This window comes from Platalea leucorodia (genome assembly GCF_965183815.1).
Source record: "Platalea leucorodia genome assembly, chromosome: 10".
NCBI lineage: Eukaryota > Metazoa > Chordata > Aves > Pelecaniformes > Threskiornithidae > Platalea > Platalea leucorodia.
Genome location: NC_138832.1, coordinates 17,560,493 through 17,574,739, shown reverse-complemented (window position 1 = coordinate 17,574,739; position 14,247 = coordinate 17,560,493). Strand labels below are relative to the sequence as shown.

The window sequence follows — 14,247 nt, the reverse complement described above, 5'->3', positions numbered from 1 at the left end:
GCGTGCAAAGCTTTGCTGATCTTGTAGGGTATCTGGATGTGTTGGACCCCAGGATGGCCCGGCACCTCTTTGGAGTAGAATTTTAAGTTCTTATTTTCTAAACCCTTCTAAAACAACAACTTCAGTGTTCCTGTATTATGTCCTGCCTGTCTCTTGTACTTCCTTTATCCCTGAATTATCCTTTTGTATTGGAATGATTTACATTGTACGTAGTGCAGTTGAAGTGTGGCTTTGCTTCTTAGCCTGCCCTAGAGTAATCTCTTTTTAGAGATTACTATACTTTCCTATACCTGCAAACTTCTGGTACATATTGGAGTCAGCTTCACTTGCCTCTAGTGTAAGCACAGATCTGAAATGTAATATTTATATAAACATTTTTTGTTACTTATGACTTTGGGATTTTGGAACCTGTGGCTACTGAAGATACACTTTGTTTCCTTTTTCTTATCCCCCAAGCAATAGGTGCAGTTTTTTCTGCATTGCACTAAAATGATTCCCCCTTTGTTTATTCCTGACCTGAACTTCAGCATAATTAATAGAAGCCATGCCTAGAAAATGTTACTTGTGTTTGATTTGTTGGGACAGGAATTTAGAAATTGTGTCGATACTCACAGAACGTGATTCAACAAGAGTCCCCCAGTGAAGACAACGGGTTTTGGACTAAGCTGGAGTATGTAATTATTTACATGCTGACAGGAGTGCTTTGATCTAGGTTGTTTCCAGTCACTTGGAATTACAACAACATCCTATCCTCATCTCTTACCAGTTTGCTACAGATGCCCCAAAATGCGATGTTCTAAGATATCACAGATTCAGGTATGTTGGTTACTGTGTGAAGCTTGTAGTGCAGTTCAGTTTCTCAGAGCTAAAAGAACATCTATAAAATGTCAACAGGAAAAATTTATCCTTGTCTTGCATGACCTCTTGCTTAGTTATAGCATTTTACAGGTACTCTATGCGTACTTCTATAGCTTAGTTTTGCACTTTTCATATTGCATCAGAGACTCACACACATGCTGTTTTGGAAGCATAGAATGAAACATAATGGGAAAGAACTTATCTCTTAGTTTAGAGAGAGATTTATTATCCTAGTCTATTTATATTAAATTAAATTGCATTATTACTCTCTCTTCTCTATTGATTACCTTCTCGAGTGTATCTAAAGTGAGCAATTGCCATGATCTTCCAGCTCACTGACATCTGAAAAAAGGGAATTCAAACAGCCTCATTTCAGGCTCTTTTGCTTAAATATGTTTACGGAATTTTTCTAGCTTATCTGTTATTCCCCTCCTTCCCCCCGCCTTTAAGTTCATCTATCTATAAGTAACTATGCCTGCTTGCATTGTATATGATGATAATATTATGCAATGTCGTTTTCTTCACTGTAGGCAGAAAATGTGCAGCTGACAAATGAATTGGTCAGACATGTGCAAGAAGAACAGACAATTTCTGGATTATTACAGCTTCCAAGAGCTTCACTGCAAGTATGTTATCACTTCTTCAAGATTTCTCTACCTGTGTGGTTAAACAGATCTTGATAAAGCTTGTCTGTAATTCTACTTCTTAATGACTCTAAATAACATTACACCTTGCAATCTCATTATCTATGTACCATGGTATCCAAAAGTCTTTCTATGCTTATGGAAAGTAAAACAACAGTAATGCCAAATGTAGATGCAGGTCTTGTTTTACTGTTTTTTATCTCCAGCTTTGAACATTAATGTAGCTCTTAAAATCTGGAAAAGCATGACAAAGAGTTTTGCATTCTGCTTTTTGGTGGGTTGATGCATCCCTCTTTATTAATCACAACGAGTTTATTTACCCCAATTTTAGCTCAGGTAAGTTGGTTATACTTAAATAAATCTTCTAATATCGTGTCCTTGCAGGTGCAATTTCCTGCAATGGGAGTATTGCTGTTGACTTTGTTGGAGGCTGGGGGATGGAGTGAGACCCTCGGAAGCAGTCACTAATCTGTAGGCATTCGTGTAACAGAGAGCAGTTATATCACATTGCACAGGATACATGCACGGGTCCCCTCAGTCACTAAGGGGAGCTATTTTGTAATGCAAGTGAGTTATGAAAAGGCAAAAATGGAGCTAACACTGATGCTGAGAGAAAAACTGACTATGATCTAAATTTTTTTTTTTCTTCTGGAAATCTATCTTATGTTGAGGTCCCTTCGGTATAAGGAAGCCAGCAACCCCTTCACCCTGCAGCAAGGCAGCAAGAGCTCCCAGGGGCTGTGCCTAACTTGATGAAGGCCGGGTCTCCCCACTGTTAATTTCACGTGACTTTGGAAAAGGCTTCTGACCTGTTTCCCTTGTGAATAGTGACATGAGTTCATGCCTGAATTTTTTCTTTGCACCTTGTCTAGACATTTATACCTGTGAACAGGGAGTGTTGAGATGCCACTAAGAAAAAAGGAGAATTCTTATTTGAAAGAATTTCATAGTCACTTTGTGCAGGCAGAAATGAAGACATGAAGGCTGTGGCAAAGGAGAGTCAGACCTAGAGATTGTCTTGAGCTTCATGAAAATGATCAGACAGAACCCTTCCCCATCGGAGAGCACCGCTGGCATGTCATTGGTATGTTGTCTGTATTCATCAATTAAAGGCTTTGCCCTAGGCAGCCAAGTAGCACAGGAGGAATATATAGGCCTCAACCCTTGCATCTCTGCTAGTTCCCCTCCTTGTCACCCTGAGAATTATATGACATGTCATTTTCTGTCAGCTTCTTTTCTCCTTCAGGAGCGCTGAGGCAAATAATTAATATAGCTTGTTTTAGAAAATGTCATTTTGCTATCTCGATAAATTAGCCTGGCTGCTGTATGCCTCTGAGCCGTTCAGGCTGCTTCACTCATAGCACCCCATGTGCCTTCTGGACTTGAATTTTTATTATTATTTGTCTGAATGTCTTGCATTACCTTTTATTTATTTTACCCCTTTGCTTTTCTTCTCATTTGTTCACAGCTGATAACTTCAGTCTTGCCAGTCATATCAGTGCCTGATGCTTTAGTGCCCAAATGCCTCTAGAGCTCTTTATAGCTTTGTATCAGTCTGTATTGTCCTTCTTTTATGCCCAAGGAAAGCTCACTTAGTGAATCGTGTCCTTACCATTGAGCCCAAAACAGTCCTTGCGCATAGCTGCACACCACAGAACCTGCAGGGCACTTGTCTCTGTCTGCCCTGATAGTCTTGTGCAGTTTTTGTTTCCATCCGATTTGGTTAGTTCTCAGCGTCTTGGAAAACTGTTTTCAGCTTAGCAATATGAAGAACTTGCATCTCATGAGATCATGATCTCATGTTCAGAATGGCCCACTGACCCCTTAGCATTACAAAAATGCAACGTCCAAGTCTTGACATTACTGAAAAGAAAAACGAGCTAAGTTTTCACCTGAAGACCCGTGAAAACTTTGTCCATTTGCTGCTCTCCTACAGCTTTGCTCAATGACTTGGAAGGCAGCTTAGCAGGCGCTACCACTAAAACAGTAGCCTCCACTGATGGGAGATGACACACAGGAGATAAGGAAGAGGAGAGAACGGAGCAGGCTGGGGAGGAGGTAGGTACCAGATATGGAAGTCAGAGGGGAGTTTATTTATAGACAGCTTTTAATATCAGCACTGATTTTGGGAACATCTTTGAAAGGGCAGGAAGATGGATGGGATTAGGAACTAGTCTCAGGGTGAGAGAATCACTGGGTGAAACAGAAGGCTTTGGTCCTGTGAATTTAAAGCATGAGGACTTTGGTAAATGCATGACTATTATTTGCACTGGATCTGTTCCCAGTGCCTATGGAATCAGATCCAACGGCTTTAGTGATGCACTCAATTTGGATTGGATTTTGGCCCTGCTAGTCCTGTGGACAAGGTTGGAGAACAGTGGTACTTTTTCTGGAGGGAGCTGTTCAAAATGCACACTTCATCCTGCAGAACCTTTTGAGGAAGGCAGGATAGCAGCCAAACTCTTGAGCTGGCAGAAACTTCGCTGTGTTTGGTTCTCTTCCCCACACTCCCCTTGTGAACTGAACCCGTCTGATCTGGAGTCACTCAGAGACAATAAGCATGGAATCTTATAAAGAATTTCAGGACCCACATTTCAAAGTAGATCTGCATCTTACTAAGCCTGTAAAAGACCAAAGTGTGAGTAAAGGATTGAGAAGACAGCGAAGGTAACTATATTCAGGGAGGTGATGGCAGGTGAGGGTTATGTGGGAGGAAGAGAATGAATTCATATTTAAGGATCTCTCTGACACTTCATGGCTTGATCTGTGGTGGGTCTAAGTTTAGTGAATAAAGTTAAGATCTGAGGAGAGGGGAAGCAGATAGAGGAAGCGTAGCGCATAGAGAATGTGCTATCCTGGAGGGTTTAACTCAGTTGTAGGGAGTTATGGTGCAGCCAGCAGCTGACAGCTTAAAGCAAGCCAGCTAGAGGGATCTGAGTGAACTATCCCCAGAGCAGTAACTCATTAGCGTCACCAGAAAGACAGAACTATGTAAGTCTGTCTTTCAGGTGAAAGAGAAGTTATCTTCCAGCAATGAAGGGTTGGCTGATGAAGCATTTCTGTTTTAAAAGCTCTGCGACTGACTAAAATTAGCTGCTCTCCAGACTCAGCAATAATGGGCATCTTCTGAGGGCTTGACTATTTATACATGTAAAGCAGCCTGTGAGAGCAGGGCCAGCATCAGCCTGATTCTCCTCTTAGCCCGCAGTAAACAAGCGAGCTCTCCCTTGTCCCACTTTTGCACAGAGAATTGCAGGCTCTGTTCTCTGGGGGAGGCAGGGACTGTTCTGTCCCTAGGCAGTGGAGATGCAGAAGGCTGTAAAGAGCGCAGGGGGCTGGATCTATGGCCAGCCATCCTGGCATAACAATACGGTGCTTGGCTGGGAGGTACACACAAAAGAAGGTAGGATCACTCCCCTCTAGTATTGCTTCCTCAGCCATGGCTGCAGTAGTTTTGATTCCATGTCTTAGAGTAAAAGGACCAGCTGTTTTCTAGTTCTCCCTTTCTAAGCATTTCTCTCCCTGAAGAATCACTGTGAACAGCTCAGATGAGAGTACTTTTTCTCACAGCCTGACTTTTTTGAGGAAAACTGGGGTGTTTTACACTGTTAACGTAAGGTAAAACTCTAGCAAAAATTAAGGTGTTGCAGTTTTAATGTGAACTAGTGATCTGGATACATCCTTAGCTCTGCCACAGTCTTTAACCTGACTGCCCTAGCCCATGGATTACAGACTGTATTAGCAGTCTTGAACAAAGAACTTATCTGTGGTGTAACACGGTAGTTAAAGATTTTGACATGAGATACGAAGAAGGCAGCCACCCATCAGATCTCTCTTTTGCCTTCCTCTGTTTTCCTACGCTGTCTCCTGAGGCCCTCCCGCTGCTGGGCTGGTAGCAGTTGTGGTGCTTGCACACTCAAGGGAAAGGCAAGATCCATCTGTCTGCTACATAAAGACGTGCTCTTACACACGACGAGTCTGAGCTTCTCTCAGCAGTGGGCATATAACATTTTCCAGCTGTTTTCTGACACTATGTTTGGGTATGTTTTAGGTGGGATATAGAATGGGCTGAAAATTAGATAGAAAATTTAGTGGAAACTTCCTTTCTCATGTGGTATCTTCCATTTTTAAGGAAAAAGTAGTGAGAACAGTGAAAATTCTGTGTAGTCCACATCACAAATCAAGTACAGCTGGTAAGAAAGAGCCAATAGAATCATAGAATTGCTTAGCCTGGAAAAGACCTTTAAGATCATCGAGTCCAACCATTAACACAGCACTGCCAAGTCCACCACTAAACCATGTCTCTAAGCACCACATCTACCCATCTTTTAAATACCTCCAGGGATGGGGACTCAACCACTTCCCTGGGCAGAAGATTCCTGCTCATCTGAAATCTTTGAATTTGCTTTAGTCAAATAGGCTGAAATATCCAGCATAGTAGATTTTTTCTTCAAGTTTCTGGGTGAGCAAATAAGGACTCATTTGTGCAGTGTGAAATATAGTGCCTGACTATGACTGTGACCAGGCGAAAGACCTAAATTCACGAGCTTGTTCCTGAGCTGTTCCTCACTAGCTAAATCCACAGTGTCATATGCTCAGAATGTATGTGAATATCTCAGCTTTCAGCATGCCAAGAATTAGGCCAATATCTGCTTGTTCTTCTGTGTATAAGCACTTGGCACTGAATACATTGCAGTACTGTGAGCTATCCAATGTAATGGGATTTCCATAAATTTTTTTAATGCAAACTTCAGAAGTACAATGTTTAGCTAGTACATCAAATGGATCTGACTGTTTCCCAAAGTTAAGGGCCTGAGGCTGAGCAAACCGATCATTCTTAGATGCTGTAGCATCACTCAGGGACAATGTAGCTCCAAGAGCAGTAACAGAAATACACAAGTGGTGCTGACATGAGGTGTGAAGGAACTGGAAAATAAAATAAAAACCCAATGTGCAAATGCGGACCATTTGCCTCTGATCCTACATGAGAAGTGTTTATACTAGGACTGTGTTTGATGCTTAGTGACGATGAGGCACAGTATGACAGGAGAATCAGGAGCCCTGAGAAGACTGGATGCACAGCCACTAGTGCCTCTGTCAGGCTGGCCCCTCTAAGTTACTGCTGGTGCTGTTAGTAGTATTCCATGGAGGTGGTGAGTTATGACTCTTTCTGGGTGAGTTGAGGTTTCAAGGATGATTTTCGTTCCATTTGCAAACATTCCAGTGCAAGAACACACACACAGAAGTTTCTCTTCTGATTGCTCATTTTGGAACTACATGGCTTGCTTTGCGTTAACGAGGGCTTTCTAATCTCTCATAAGCAGTCTTATTTATGGACAAGCTGTGCTCCATGGATCTTCATCTTTCCTCAATGAATATAAGCAATGAGTGGAATTGGACTAAATGACTTGCTACAGCATCTTTTTCTGCTTGTTAATAACGGTCTATCAATCATTGCTAAACAAAAGCTTATGAGATAGCTGGCTACCTTAATGTGAATGTGGAGTTTGCCAGCTCTTTATTACCTGTGTTATGTACATCACAGCAATTTGTTGAGTTATTCAACTGGAGAGCAGAATTTTATGGTAAGCATCAGGATAGAAATACTAGAGCCAGGGTGTGTAGGAGCAGGATACAGTTAAGTGTTATGCCAGTATACAAGTCGTTAGTTTGAGGTTACTTAACACAAAAACATCGAAAATAAACTTTATTTATATGACAGAGGTTGTTTTTTTTTTTTTTTGTTAGGGAGAAGGGTGTTTTATTGAAAAGTCAGAATTTGTAAACAAACATTCAAGGTGCCTTTGGGGAGGCAAATAAAATCTGTTTTCTGATTAAGCGATAAGGTGGGAGGCTTTTTTGAATATAGAATTTTAATCATAAAGAACTGCTAAGTATGACATGAATAATATCTGCTGTGTCCTTTCCTGGATCCCTTCACTGACTCTATCATAGAAATCCCAGCAGTTGTAGTCAAAACATAGTAAATGAGAAAACCAAAGGTTGGACATAACTGTTTTTTGTACTGGAATATGGCTGATGTTGTCTCAATTTGGAGTGAGCTAAAGCTCATAGCAGAAGCAGAGGGACTAGATGGAAAGTGGACTCATTTCTACTCTGTTGAAATAACAATGTGGTTATAGGAAATAGGGGTTATTTTCGAAGGAGGAGACAAAGGAAGCTATCAGGATGTTGTCACTGGAGATGGGAGTCTGAGAGATGAGATGAGAGCAGGAGTAGGAATAGCCTTTCTGGAGGTAACTGCTGAGGTAACATGTATTCTGTTTCCTTTTTTATTGACTGGTCATCATTTCCATGGCAAAGTCTCTAGGGAGGGGTAAGATGATGCTGAACACAGCACCCCTAAAGAAGGTAATAAAGAGGAATATAAGCAGGGAGTGGGTCCACTGTCACTGCTATCCTCTGTGGTTTTAGGCCATATTATGATAGGACTCAGGAATGGAGGGATGCCTGTCACCTGCAGTGCTTCCCTTCTGCTTGGGTCAGAATATCATGAGTAGTCGCAAGCACTTGTCTCTCTCATCCCACTGGCTGCCCACTGGCTTGACTAAATTGGTCCTCCTTGAATGGAGGGCTGAACTACCAAGGACCTGAAGACAAAGCCCATAGCTCTAGGTCTCACCTGGATTTTCTGGCAGTTCTTCATGTTCAGCATTTACCTGAGGATGGAGCAATAAGATCAATAGTTGAAATCAAAGAATGGTGCAAGCCCTGTCCCGGTGATGGAGTGTCTCCTTTCTTGTCCATGCCTGTCCTTGCTTGGCTGAGGGCAGACTAAGCCTTACATTATACCATCTTGGCTATGGTCTTAATATTCTGAATGTCAGTCCAAACTGAATAGTGGAGGATGTCTGAAGCTTTTATTTCATTGAGACCTGGGACCTTTTTTTTTGATTTATCTCTTGAGTTTTCTGAATTATCCTCCTGGGGGACCACTTCTAAGAATATTTAGAGTTTCTTAATCCTGGAAGTTTAAGAAATTCACACAAATATGGGTAGTCTTGGTATAAAGAGGGAGTGGAAGCCATAATCTAGTTTCCCATGAACTGGAGACAATTCTTCAAATTACAGAACCTCTGGATTTTGGGGGTATTTTTGCCGTGAGTCCCAAATTCTTGACCACCTCTGCCAGGCTGTATATCTCTTGAAGATTAAACCAAATCTAAAGTAAGCATTTATGTTTGGTTATTATTTATTTTTGAAGCTCAATTTAAACAGCTAAAATTGTGATCTAAACATTAAATTAAAACCTCAGCATCGACTGGATCGTGTATGTCTCTGCATGATTGCTTTTATATTAAATGGTTTACGTGAATGCTATTATTTATCTTGAAAGCAGGTTGACATGCATATTAATGAGACCAGGTGTTAACTTCATGCTGTTTCTTTCCAACCAAGAAAATCCTTATATTAACTTAGTGCTTTTTACAAGTATTTCTTGTAATAATTATATGGTGACACTTTGTGCATCATAATGTTCCAACATCACAGCTCTCATTTTATTCTTTCCCTTCTTCTGAGTGTCTTGCTCAGTTGTAGATGAATCAAACAGGGAGCGACAGCAGATATAGTTCAACATAAGCCGAATACAATGATACTGAGGAACCTACCAAAATATCAATAAAACCAAGTAAAGCACCGAGAGCTGAACCCCAATGGAGCCAGTGCTCTCTAGCGCAAAAGACAATCTCGGTGTGTTCCTGGCTCTCCTTGACTACCCAGCTCCGTAGCTGGTCAGTCACTAACATGACTTTCCTTATTTTCCCTGGTCCCAGAATATGGTACCAGCTCCTGTGGAGTTGAAAAATGTTGCATTCAGGTTTGTGAGCTTGCAGCACGGATAGCTTGTATTTGTGACCTTTTATTTTAAAGACAGATAACACTGTCAGTGATGTAGGTATGTTTTTGGACTTGTTGGAGCAGGCTAGGTAGTACATACAGCTAATCCTAGGAATGCAAAGACACTATCAGGGTGCTGAACTGCAGTTCAGCTGTAACTCTTGCAGCACTGACTTCATCCTTTGCTTGCCCATGAGGTCTTTTGGAAAGTAGAATTCACGTATGTTGAATGAATTCTGTGCAGCTCTGGCTTATCATAGTAAGCTTTGAGTTAGCAAAGGGAACAAGGAGTGAGTGCGTCTCACACCACTCATGTCTTGCCTGAGAAGAGCTACTTGGACATGGAGGGACATAAGAAACAGGAGTAATTCTTCAAAATCTGAGCCACGCAAAGCAAAGCTAACTTCTGAGGAGCTTAGGAGGAAGGCCTGTATTTCATAAATAGACCTAGCCCTTGTAAGAGTTCAATCTCAATTGCTTTGGATTTTGGGTTCTAGTAGAACTGTGTGGTTTTACTCTGCTTGTGATACCTGATTATTCACACATATCACAGTACTTGCCACAAGAACATCGTTTATCTGTGAGAGTTTGATCCTTCAACATGCTGGATTTCAGATTAGGGTCAACAGCTTTGGTTCTAGTTCTGCAGGGGACTTAGGCATATGCTGAATGTAAGTATATTAAGTTCAAGTTGAATAAGAGCCAAAATGCTTCCCATCTTGCAAGTTTATTCCCAGGCCAACTAATGGCTCATAATGGGCATATTAATCCCTGCTTATGTAAAGTATTTGGACTGCCCCTCTAGAATAAATATCTTGGTACATTTACATCCAACAGAGGCTTAATTATAGGTTTTAAAGGTTCAGTACAAGAAGTACAGAAATAAATATATCTTTAAAAAGAAAAAAAAAAGTTTAATGGTATTACACTTATTCAGTTCAATTTATTGCATATTGCCAAAGGACGCTGTATATATAGCAAGTGTATGTACTCAGGTTACAGAAATAAATTGATTTATTAGTGTTGTTAAACTGAAATGGATGTAAAACACAAAAGTATTTTAACAGCAAGCCAAGATATAAGCAATGAGTTATGAATTATGTTTTTAAAAACATGTTTGTTTTTCCTTTTGATTTGAAATTATGAGCTCAGTGAGCACTTAACTTTATTTCCAGTGTTAGTTACAGGTACTAATAGCTTCATTTACATTATGTTAAATCATTACATTAAACTCTCACTCAAGCAAATCTTTTCATGGGGAGTCAGTAGGAGTTCTTGCATAAGGGGACAGGACCAGAATTTACAACGTATGGGAGTTGCCATTAAAATGTTAGCATCTCTTAATGGGTTGGAGTGTCAGCTGCTCCCTAGAAGACAGGTGTTTTTTTACTATGGAATGGGGTGAGTCTATGTAAGTGTTTTGATAGAGATGAGCCGGCTGTGAAGGTGGTCAAAGAAAGAGTGGAGAGCAGAAGGGCTTTGTGGAAATAGTTGATGAGTTTTTTCAATGGCAGGGGGGAAGTGCTTGTCTATTTTTGTCAATGTTTTGAAAAATGTCATCAGCTGTCAAGGACTGTCAGCAGGTTTGTGAAGCTGGCACATTGGAGGGTGATAGAAAGAGAGCATTTGGCCTGTTCTTCTCACCTAGAAACCCTGCTCCTCTCGCCAACCCCCCGACAGCTGAGATTTCACTTCTTCACAAGGCTGTGAAGGGGGGAACAGAACCAGACCTGGAAGGGGCCTGCTAAGGTCTGGCCCCAGACACGGGCACAACGTGCAGTTGCCTAGGGTAGGAAGCAAGCAGAGCAGACGGTGACCACTCTGCCTGCTCTCTTGCACAAAGCTCCTGGTGGAGCACTGGCCCTTTCGGCCCCACAGTAGCAAGGGGACCCCGACTCTCCAGAGCCTTGCATTAAAGCACGTGTGGCATTTTCATGTGGCATCAGGACGCAGGCATTTCTCTTGAACAGAGATCCTCTGTGGGCACAGCAAGCAAAATTTGAGGCCTGACAGACTTACTGATATGCAAGAGCAGAGTAATTGGTCAACTCATGTACCACAGGCATAGGGATGTCGGCGCTGTGAGTGTTCAGATGTGTGGTCACTGTAGAAGGCAAGTTGAGGCTTCCCAAAAGACTGGATTTCAGTGCATTCTGCACAGCTTAGCACATGGCTCAGTGGCTCTGGTAGGAATGTGTGGACCTGTGGCAGCTGAGCTGGAGATCTTTCTGGCGTTGAAATCCAGACATAAGCTACAGCTATTCCTGCTGGAAAGCTGGAATGTGCGATGCCCTGGACGAAAGCGTGTTTAGTATGGAAAGAACGTGTTACTAATTCAACTGGCTGTTCTTGATTTAAGCTGAAGCTCCATGTCATGACTGGGATTTTCTCTGTGAGTCCGGGTTTTCAGGGAGGTCTGTGTGTAACCAGGGAGACTCGAGCAAAACCTGCGAGAGCAGAATCCTTTTGCTCTAAAGTTATTAAGCTAATGAGACCCTGTAGGCTGGCTCAAGGACCCAAGGGACAGAGCAGGAAGGAAGCAAGGAAGCTGTTGTAAGCTGTGGCCAGGGCAAAAGGAGCATGGTAAGTTAGGCGAAAGTACAGTTGTATTGCCTTGGCTGCTGCAAGCTTGAAAGATTAGCAGATCAGTGTATCCCAGCTGGGGAGGGTGAGGAACAAATAGACTTGGGAGTGGGCTTGTGAGGTTTGGAAGCCAACTGTATTAGGTATAAAAGCAAGAGTTTATCTCTTGGATTTGTAAAGCTCTTACAGCTCTGATTGAGGATTAGATGAGAATTTGAACTTTCAGAAAGACTTGGGGGAAAAAAAAAAAAGGTTTTCTGTGAATGCAGTACTGCTACTAGGAGACAGATTTTTCACTGCTGGGGTGGAAAGTCCTCAAGGACACAGCTACAGAGCTGGTTGGGTCCATTACACTTGAAATGATTTTCCGCAGCCCAGCTCTGGCAGAGGCAGGCAAGCAAACAGGATCCTAAGCACTGTCAGGCAGGGTATGTTCTCAGACTCCATGGAGGTGAACTCTCACTGTCCTGGGCTTGCAATGTCTGAGAGACTAAAACCTTCACTACAGACATAAGTTACCTTTTTCTGGGGGAAGTTCTTGGATGGGATTGCTCATCAGTTGAGTACAAAAAGACCCCATCGCTAACTTCTAGAGTGACAATAGAAGTCACTGTTAGAATAGAATAGAAGCTGTTCACCAGGTTTTTTTTAGAGAGGTCTCCCAAATTTATGCCTGGCTCCTGCTAAAGTGACTGAAGTGCTCCTGATACCAATAGGAACCTATGCAGCTGGCCTCAGATTCGTGCTGGGGCTACTGTATATTGTGTATGGTTCTCAAAAAATCTGTTAAACTAAAGCATGGCATTTCTGCCTTATTCCTTAGAAGCCCATCTTGTTCTTTGTGAGGTGTTTCTTTGCTATAAATCCCAACCATTGAGATGTCTGTAGCTGACACTGGGTTTTGAATGACAGCAGAGACAGATTAGGCCTTTCTCCAGAAATTATTTGTGGTTGAGGATGGGGAGTAGAAACAAATAGCACATACTGAATATGGGGGAAACAGTACACAGACCAAGGGATTCACTAGCTGGTGCAGGAATACACACCCAACCTAAAATGCTTTTAGATGTACTGGCAAGCTAGTATTATCACTGATTTTTACTGTTGCCCAGCTTTTCTCACTGTATAACTCTGCTTCCGATTGTCAGTAACTTTTCCATCCTTTCAACATTTGGTTGAAATTTGTTCACCTTCATTCCACCTTGTCAGTGCTTGCTTCTTCTGGAGTGTTATGAGTGTGTGTAGTTCTCTGGATGTTGAGTTAATCACGTACTCACTGTCACTCCACTGAGGTCATCAGAAATGAAGTTATCCTTTAATTATGGAGAGGGGCGTGCCTTTTCATTGCTTCATCGACCCTTGCATTGCTGACGTTGAACCTAAGGCTGTTGGGAATGTCTTATTCAGAATGCCTTGGGGAAGGATTCTGGTTATTTTTATAAATACCCTTCATTTCTCCTACTTTTGAAAGACTTCCTTTTACAAAATATCCCTTCTCTGTAAAAAACCACTAAGTGGCCAGCCAACAAAATTTGCTGCCATCTGCAGTTTTTAAGAAGTGGCTGAAAGCGTGGTTAGTACGTGAGCTCCCAGGGGAGTGTCACAGCGGGTGAGGCTGGTGTGATAATTGCTGACCATGGGTAAGACTAAGGGGGATTGCTTGGAGGAACAGTAACAAGAGATTGCTGCTTACAGCCATCCAGATTTGCTCTCCTTTGCATCTTGGTAATGAGCAATTAGGACTTGCAGAGCAGCTTTATTTGTTTGCCCTGGTTCGTTCAATGTACCAGGGTTAGCCTTATCTCCTGCCTTGTTATGGGGTCTTGAAGTTTTCATATAGTTGCTGCTAGATTTTTGCTGCCTTGGAGGGTTTGGAGGAGCCCGTTAAATCACAGTGTGACTGCAGAAGAGCTGGAAGCAGCGTAGTGAGGCAGTCATGAGATCTAGGACAAGGAGACTAACTTTATGGTATTAGTCCTCACTGGAGGGTATAGCTAAACTTCCAGCTGTGGCCAAGGTTGCTTTTGGGATGGCAAGGCCCTGCAAAACAGGCTTGTGGGCCTGATCCTGGATCAAGATGGAGATTCCTTTGGTTGTCCTGCAGCGGCTCCATGTACAGTGACAGCAGTGGGGCCATTTCAAAAGGGTGGGATTTATACATAGATATTTTGCTTTGCATCAAGTTAAATTTAACTAAAGGGAATTTTCAAGCTGGGAATTTCTGATTAGAATTAGGCCCTGTTTTTCAAGCCTGGTGTTTACTATAGCTAGGGTAAAATACCTTGGATGGTTTTTGTATGCC

General features: G+C 42.1%; 1 long non-coding RNA gene across 1 annotated transcript in view; it reads left to right on the top strand.

Annotated features, from left to right (window-relative positions):
• LOC309595780 overlaps positions 1-14,247 on the top strand; it is a 55,936-nt gene that overhangs the window by 13,121 nt on the left and 28,568 nt on the right. Inside the window, exons 3-4 of the long non-coding RNA XR_014229317.1 lie at positions 713-816; positions 1,389-1,484. This is a non-coding gene — a long non-coding RNA (uncharacterized lncRNA). The remainder of the gene's footprint in view (positions 1-712; positions 817-1,388; positions 1,485-14,247) is intronic.